This window comes from Sceloporus occidentalis, unplaced genomic scaffold (assembly GCF_023333645.1).
Source record: "Sceloporus occidentalis isolate IW3139 unplaced genomic scaffold, rSceOcc1.0.p SCAF_265, whole genome shotgun sequence".
Lineage (NCBI taxonomy): Eukaryota > Metazoa > Chordata > Lepidosauria > Squamata > Phrynosomatidae > Sceloporus > Sceloporus occidentalis.
This window is the reverse complement of record NW_028317245.1, coordinates 872,830-880,464: the sequence shown is the minus strand read 5'-3', so window position 1 is coordinate 880,464 and position 7,635 is coordinate 872,830.

Genomic DNA, 7,635 nt, shown 5'->3' with positions numbered 1-7,635 from the left:
TTGTGCTTTTTTTTACTTTCACACTGAATTTTTCTTGCTCCTGTTTCTCAGTCTCCTGAATGTGATTTGAGGATATGTCAGCATCTGCAAGGAAAGAAATTGGCAATGGGCAAGGAACAGAGCAAGCAAACATTTCCCCTCTCCGCTTGATCTAGTTAGGTTTGCAGACAGGGAGCCTTATTGCATGAAAAAAGAAATATGAAATGAGACGGGAGAGTACTGGCTTTTGTCATGCCTCTCCACATGACTTCATATATCATTTCCATTCTCTTTCCAAGGGAGATGGTAGTAAAAGTGTGTCTTTTGTTGCACTGGAAAAATCTGTTTGACAAAAGGCATACTTTTATGACTATCTCTCTCAGGAAATAGAAGTGCTACGAAAGCATGTGGAGAAGTACTCATCTCATTTGATAAGGCCCAGAGTCATCTCCAAATGACAATGAATGTGGAATTTTCCACTGCAGGTTAAGCTCTGCTCTCCCTTCTCCCCACACCATGACTATTAATGTGGTATCAAAGTGCTGTAAGTATGTCACATAAATAATCTTTCTCCTCATCTAATATTCAGGCACACCTCACTGTTCTTGACCTCTTTTTGCTTCTCTGTGCTTACCTTTTTCAAATGGCAGAACAGGCATTGTGCAAAGGCTCTCAACAGCACTTTCTTGTGCTAGACTGCCCTGATGTATTTTTAAAAATGAATTTTTACATTTTGGCAGGCTTCAGTATCATTACCATCATAATCTGGAGGTGCTCTCTGCCTCAGTGCTTCTCAGGCTGTATGATATGTCAATATTTTCCCAGTGTGCCAGGGACTAGTATTATATTTGTGCCACATTATGATTGTATTTGCACACACCCTCGGAAAGTGGACCAGAAGCTGATGGGTTTATAGACTGCTACCAGTCTGCACATGACCACTTTGAGTAGCACTGCTCTACCTCACTCTGTCCTCACCATCCCTCCCTCTTCCCTTACTCCTTTTCCCATCCTTTGCATTATTTCTTGTTGATCCCTTATTATCTTTTCTTATGTCTTCATTTTGTTTGGTTTCCTTTCTTGTGATTTTTCTATTTTGTCCATATCTTCTACTGTGCCACTGGGTTTTGTCTTACCTTTGGCTTACTGATTGATCTTTTTCCTGTTGCTCACATAGGACTTTAGAAGCCCTGGAGGCGCAATGGTTAAATGCCTGTACTGCAGCCACTCACTCACAAACCATAAGGTTGCAAGTTCAATACCAGCAAAAGGGCTCAAGCTCGACTCAGGCTTGCATCCTTCCAGGGAGGTGGCTAAAATGAGTACCCAGATTGTTGGGGGCAATTAGCTTACAGGTGTAAACCACTTAGACACTGTTAGTTCAGTATGAAGCGGCATATAAATGAAGCTGTTTGTTTTTGTTTGTTTTATCACACAGGAGGCAAGCACCCGCATCCCATGAATAAATGGCGATTAAATCCCATGATTATCCCACAACAATGGGATTGTTTTCAGACAGTGTTGTGCAATCTCGCCATTATCCTGGCATTACCCCATGAATAAAGCGGCAAAATTGCACCGCTTTTCATTCCCGGGAAAGTCCCATGAATGAAAAGCGATGCGATATTGCTGCTTTATTCATGAGATAATGCCAGGATAATGGTGACATCATCTGAAAACAATCCTCTTCTTGTGGGATGCTCATGGATTTAATCACCATTTATTCACGGGATGCAGGCACTTGCCTCCTTTGATAAGTGATAAAGTCCATAGATTTTTGTTGCTGCTTCTTATTTCTTTTATGTTTTTCTCTTGTTATGTTTGCATATTCTCTCTGATTTACCTCTTACATAATGCAGTCTCTCTCAAGTACTTTTTTTTCTTTCCACTGTTTGCTTTGTTGCTTCCTTACTTTTCAACGGCTGCTTATCTTCAGTCTCTTGCATCTGGATGTCTTTACATATGCTACCTCAAACACATACCTTCCTTCCATCCTTTCATAGTTAGCAATAACCATTTTCCTCTGTCTCTGTTTCTGTCTCTGTCTCTCTTTAAGATACATACATATACATGCAAACCAAGGTTCCATCATTTCCTTTTCTTATAGTTTCTCTAAAGAATAGGATGAAATTGATTAGACCAGATGTAGTGATTACAATCTGCTGCTCCTCCTCCTCCACATCTGTCTCCCCTCCTCACCTTTTTCCTTCTCTTCCTTCTCTTCCTCTTCCAATTCCTCTTCCTCTTCTCCCACCCCTCTTCATCTTCTTCCTCCACCTTTTCTTCTTCATTTTCCTCCTTTTCTTCCTACTTTTCCTAATCTCCCTCCTTCCATCTCTTCTTCTTCCTCCTCTTCTTCCACTTCCATTTCTTCTTCCTCTTCTAACTCCTCCTCCTCCTCCTCTTCTTCCTCTTTATCTTCTTCTTCTTCTTCTTTTTCTTTTTCCTTACCTCTTCTTCTTCCTTCTCATCCTCCTTTCTGGTCGTCTTCTTCTTCTTCTTCTTCTTCTTCTTCTTCTTCTTCTTCTTCTTCCTCTTTCTTCTCCTCCTCCTCTTCCTCTTTTTCTTCCTCCATCGCCTCTTCTCCCTCTCTTCATCTTCTTCCTCCTCCTCCTTTTCCTTTTTCTCTTCCTCTTCCAACTCCTTCTCTTCTTGTATTTCCTTCCCTCTTCATCTTCCTCCTGCTCCTTTCTCCTCCTCCACTTCTTCTTTTTCTTCTTCCTCTTTGTACTTCTCTTCCGGTTTTTCTTTTTCCTCCCCTCTTCATCTTCTCCTCTTCTTCTTCTCTCTCTTCCTACTCTTTTTCATCCTCTTCCTGTTTCTCCTCCTCATCTTTCACTTCTTCTTCCTCCTCCTCTTCTTCCTCTACCTCCTCCCCTTTCTCTTCTTCCTCCTCTATCTTCTCCTGTTTCTCCTCTTCTTCCTCTTTCACTTCTTTTTTCTTCATCTTCTTCCTACACATTCTCTTCTTTTTACTCTTCTTCCTTCTTCTCTTCTTCTTTTCTCTTTTCTTCTATCTTTGTCTTCTTCCTCCTTCCCTCTTCATTTTCTTCCTCCTCCTCTTCCTAGTCCTCCTCCTCTACAACTTCCTTCTACTCTTCTTCTTCCTCCAATTCCATGTCTTCTTCCTCCCCTCCTCTTCCTCCTCTTGTTCCTCTGCTCCCTCCTGCTTGTCTTCTTTTTCCTCTTCTTCTTCCTCTTTTGCTTCTCCTCTTCTTCCTCTAATTCCTCCTGCTTTTCTTCTTTTTCCTCTTTTTCTTCCTCCTCCTCTTCCTCCTTTTCTTAATCCTTCTCCTATTCCTCCTCCTCTGCCTCTTCTTTTTTCCTCCTCTTCCTCCTCCTCCTTCCTCTACTCCCTCCTGCTACTCTTCTTTTTCCTCTTCTTCTTCCTCTTTTGCCTCTCTTCTTCTTCCTCTACCTCCTCCTGCTTTTCTTCTTTTTCCTCCTCTTCTTCCTTTCCCTCCTTCTCTTCCTCTTCTTCTTCCTCCTCATTCTCCTCTTCCTCCTCCTCTTCTTCCTCCTTTCCTCTTCTTCCTCCTTTTCTTAATCCTTCTCTGTTCTTCTTCCTCTTCCTCCTCCTCTTCCTCTTCTTCTTCCTCTTCTTCCTCATCCTCTTCCTTCCTCTTTCTCCTCCACCCCTTCCTTCTCCTCCTTCTTCTTTCTCCTTCTCCACTTCCTCCTTCTCTTCTTCCTCCCCATTCTCTTCTTCTTCCTCTTTTTGCTTCTCTTCCTAATCCTCCCTAATCTCTTCCTAATCCTATGTTTTCTTCCTTCCTCTCTTCTTCTTCTTCTCCTCCCCCTCCTGCTTCTCTAAACAAATCATTAATAAAATAAAATTAAACTGTGGTCTACTAATTTTAATTGATAGGTTATTTAGTGGGATTTAGGAGAATCTGTTGTGATTACGAATGAGGATAGGAATTACTACATTCCCTCCAGCCTCTAAAATGGACTTTCTGCTCTTCTCCAGTATGAGTTGTCAAGCATTGCTGAACTGGGTACCATAGTAGCAGAAAGGGGGAAACTGGTATTGTGACCCTATGGAATAAATCTCTACATACAGCCCTTCTTTCGCTTCCTTCACTAAGTTTTTGTTCCCACCTTTGCTTCCTTCCTGAGCCTATTTGCTTAGCCACTGTTTTTTTCTCTCTCTTAAGACTTTGACAGGCGTCATGCTTAAATTGTTTACTTTAAATTACTGTCTGCTGCCGTTACTGTAAAACCAACATTGACTAGTTTGCATAATTCATTTCTACCAAATTTTTGTCCACATTAACCTCATTCATATGCTATATCGATGTAAACAAAGAGCTGGCATGTACTTTTTAATATTGTATGTAAAAATGTCCTTATTTAAATCTGCCATACTTGTTCAGTAGGTCAATGCTCTTATGATTTTGCACATTTTCCATGTCATTCACCTTCAGCTTTTTCAGAGCAAGTGCCCACCTGTTAACTGCTACACAGGACCTACTTCTACATTTCTTATTGTATATGTCTATCATCTATGCTCTTTTTCTCTCCCTTTCTTTTTTGTACTTTCTCTCTCTTTCTCTTTTCCTTCCTCAGGTTCTCTTTTCTTTTTAGTCTCTTATCTCTTAAAAAAAAACCTAACCCCTTAAAATATATAAAATGGTGAGAACAATATTTAGTTTGTTGTGCAGCTAAGATATGAATTTTGACTTATCTGTTGAAGACTAATGTGCTTTTTATGTCATTCCTCACTCTCTTCTCTATAACCCCCTCTCTATTGGCTGCTCTATGCAATTCATTCTTCTCCACCAGCTCACTTCTTTTAATAACCTGCTTTGGCCTAGTTGACTCTCTCTTGTCTGCTTTAACTTCTCCCTGTCATGACCACCTTTCTTGTTTCTTGCTTTTTTACTTCTGTCCTGTGCTTTCAACTGGATGGTGTGCATCTGTACATTTCATTCCCTGTGCATTCTATTCTCTTTCTGCATTCATCCATGTCTAAAACACTGTACAGAAATTCACACTTAAATGTGTAACTGCTTAATGTTAATCGCATTTTTCTCAAAATGTGCATTTATTAATGCATTTTCTCCAAAGACATTGATTTGCAAACAAATTTGGTAAAGTTTTTGTGTGTGTGCCAAAAGCTGTAATGCATCTTCCAAAGATAGAGAAAATGCAGTAGATAGTTACCTTCTGATCCATGCATTCTGCTATGGAATTCATAAAGATCAAATTCCTCAAGCACACTATCTCTAGTCATCTGCTTCTTTCGCTTTCTCTCTCTCTCAGTCTCTATCACTATCTCCATTTCATTCTCTTTCTATTTCTCTCTCCCTCTTTTTTCCTGTCCCTTTGCTGTGCTACTAGCTCTCTATATGAGCAGGTTTTGTTCATTTTCTTTCCAGTTTTATACTGCATTAAAATAAACTGACCTGGAGAGCTGGAATAAAAAAATTCTGGTCTGACAAGAGGTGACAGAAAATATTCTGGGATAAACAAAACATGTATGGATTGTCAAAATAAATTTGAAAGGAACAGGAACAAAATCTGAAATTTTCTGTCTGAATGCAACCCATATCTTCCTTCCTTTCACTCATTTTTTCCTTTATGCATGCTTGCTTTCCTGTTCTCCCTTCACTTGCGCTAGGTTATCTCTTTTGTTTCTAGCTCACTTCCTTTTTTTACCTATTCTTTTCTGTTGTCTCTCTTTGGATAGATTTACCTCTTCTATTTACATCTAAGTCAGGCACCACTAGGACTGATGTTACCTCAGTGCAGTAGCTCATGGTGTCATACCTATGGACCTCTCTCATGGTAGTGGGGAGCTGTTGTGGGAATTGGGAAGCCCACGTGCATGTTCATGATGCCAAACAACCCCTTCTACCAATGCTCAGCTTCTTCGTGCATAAGAGCATGCCCTGGGCCTTAGAAAAACCCCACTGCAAAAAGTCCTCCTCTTTCCCCCCATTCTTGGCTTGCCAGGGTACCACTACTCACAAGTATCACTCTTGGTGATAAATGTCTGGCATAGCCAAGGCAAAGAGGGAGAACATATAGCAATAGCATGTACATTTCTATACCACTTATCAGTGAATTCAGCACTCTAATCGGTTTACAGTCTGCAAGCTAAAATGACAGATCCTCCTTTTCCTCCTCCTCCTCCAGATCAAGAGCAGGTGTGGCGGGAGCTGGCAGGACAAAGGCAGAAGAGGGCAGCACAGTGGTGTGGCTCAGCACCCACTGGCTCCTGAGAACCAGACTGAGGCCTCCTTGGGTTTCTGAGTGCACCAATGCCATTGCCTTCCCGATGGTGTCACCTCTGATGGTGTCACCCAGTGCAGTGCTTATGTCCCCACAGCCCCCTAGTGATGCCACTGACCATGCTTCTCAGTCAGCTTCTCAGTCTTGCCTCCACATAGATACTCTTACTGCTTGTTTCAGATCAAATTTAGACAACATTCGGGCATAGTTAGGTAATCTGACAGGCTCTGGACACATTGTCCTAATGGCTAGGAGGAGTAAATATGTAAACAGTAATATGCATTTCCTACTATTCAAATAGTAATATGTAGTAATATTAATAGGTAATTCAACACATATGGAAAGTCAGCCCTACAGTGTTTGAGGGTCTCATTCTGCTGAGTGAGCAGTAATGGTGTCAGTGCTCAGATACCTGTTGGTTACTTGTCCATGCTTGAAAATATTGTATACATTCAGTCACAAAGAAGAGAGTTTGGTTTTTAATTTGTATTGTTTTGATAACACTGATCAGTGAAAATGTGGATACTTAATGCTGTGTGTGAACTGTTCACCACAAGGAGGAAACCACTGAGTATAACACAGTTTAAATAGCAACCGCAGTAATGTGTTAGCTGACATACCCCTTGTTTGCTTTCTTGAACTCTCCTGCTTTCTTCTTTGCATTTCTTTTCTTCTTATTCTCATGCTGTCCTTAATCCTCCTTTTCATTCACTTGTCCTACCACTTGTGTACCATGGCCAGTCTATTGAAATGAAACCTATTTAGTGAATTTTAGGAATATCTGTTCTATTTTTCATCAGAAGCTTGGTTTCACAGCTGGTACTTGTGTCAACCATGAAGACATCTCACCACCTTCTCAGAGTGGGGAGCAGGCATAATGTTGACTGGCTAGCCCTAGTATGAGGTTCCTTTCACATAACACAATTACAAAACTATGTTTCCATTGGAATTGCATTATAGTTACAGTATGTGATGACAACATCCGATGGAGTCCTAGGATCTGTAATTTAGGGAGGGCTATCCACTTGGGAAAAACATTAATTAATTTACAATTCTCAGCAAGAGAGCTCTAGTACTTCACCAGACTGGAAATTCCAAGATTCCATAGGATATAGTCATGGCACTTGAAATGGAGTATAGTGCTATTATTTTGTAATGTGAAAGGATCCTAAGTCACAAATCCACCTCCCACTGCCACCGGGCTGATTTTTGAACAATAAAGCAAACATCCAATAAATGATGTGTAAAGTAAATATTTGATTATATATTTATATAAGGTGCTGGAGAGGGCTAGGTTAAGTATGTGTGTGTGTTCTTGGTAGCATAAAAAGCAGAGGAGAAACAGAAATCATGCCATAGTTGAACACTCTCCCACCTCCATTTCTGTTTATACGTATGTCCATGTAGTTTTAGTGACTG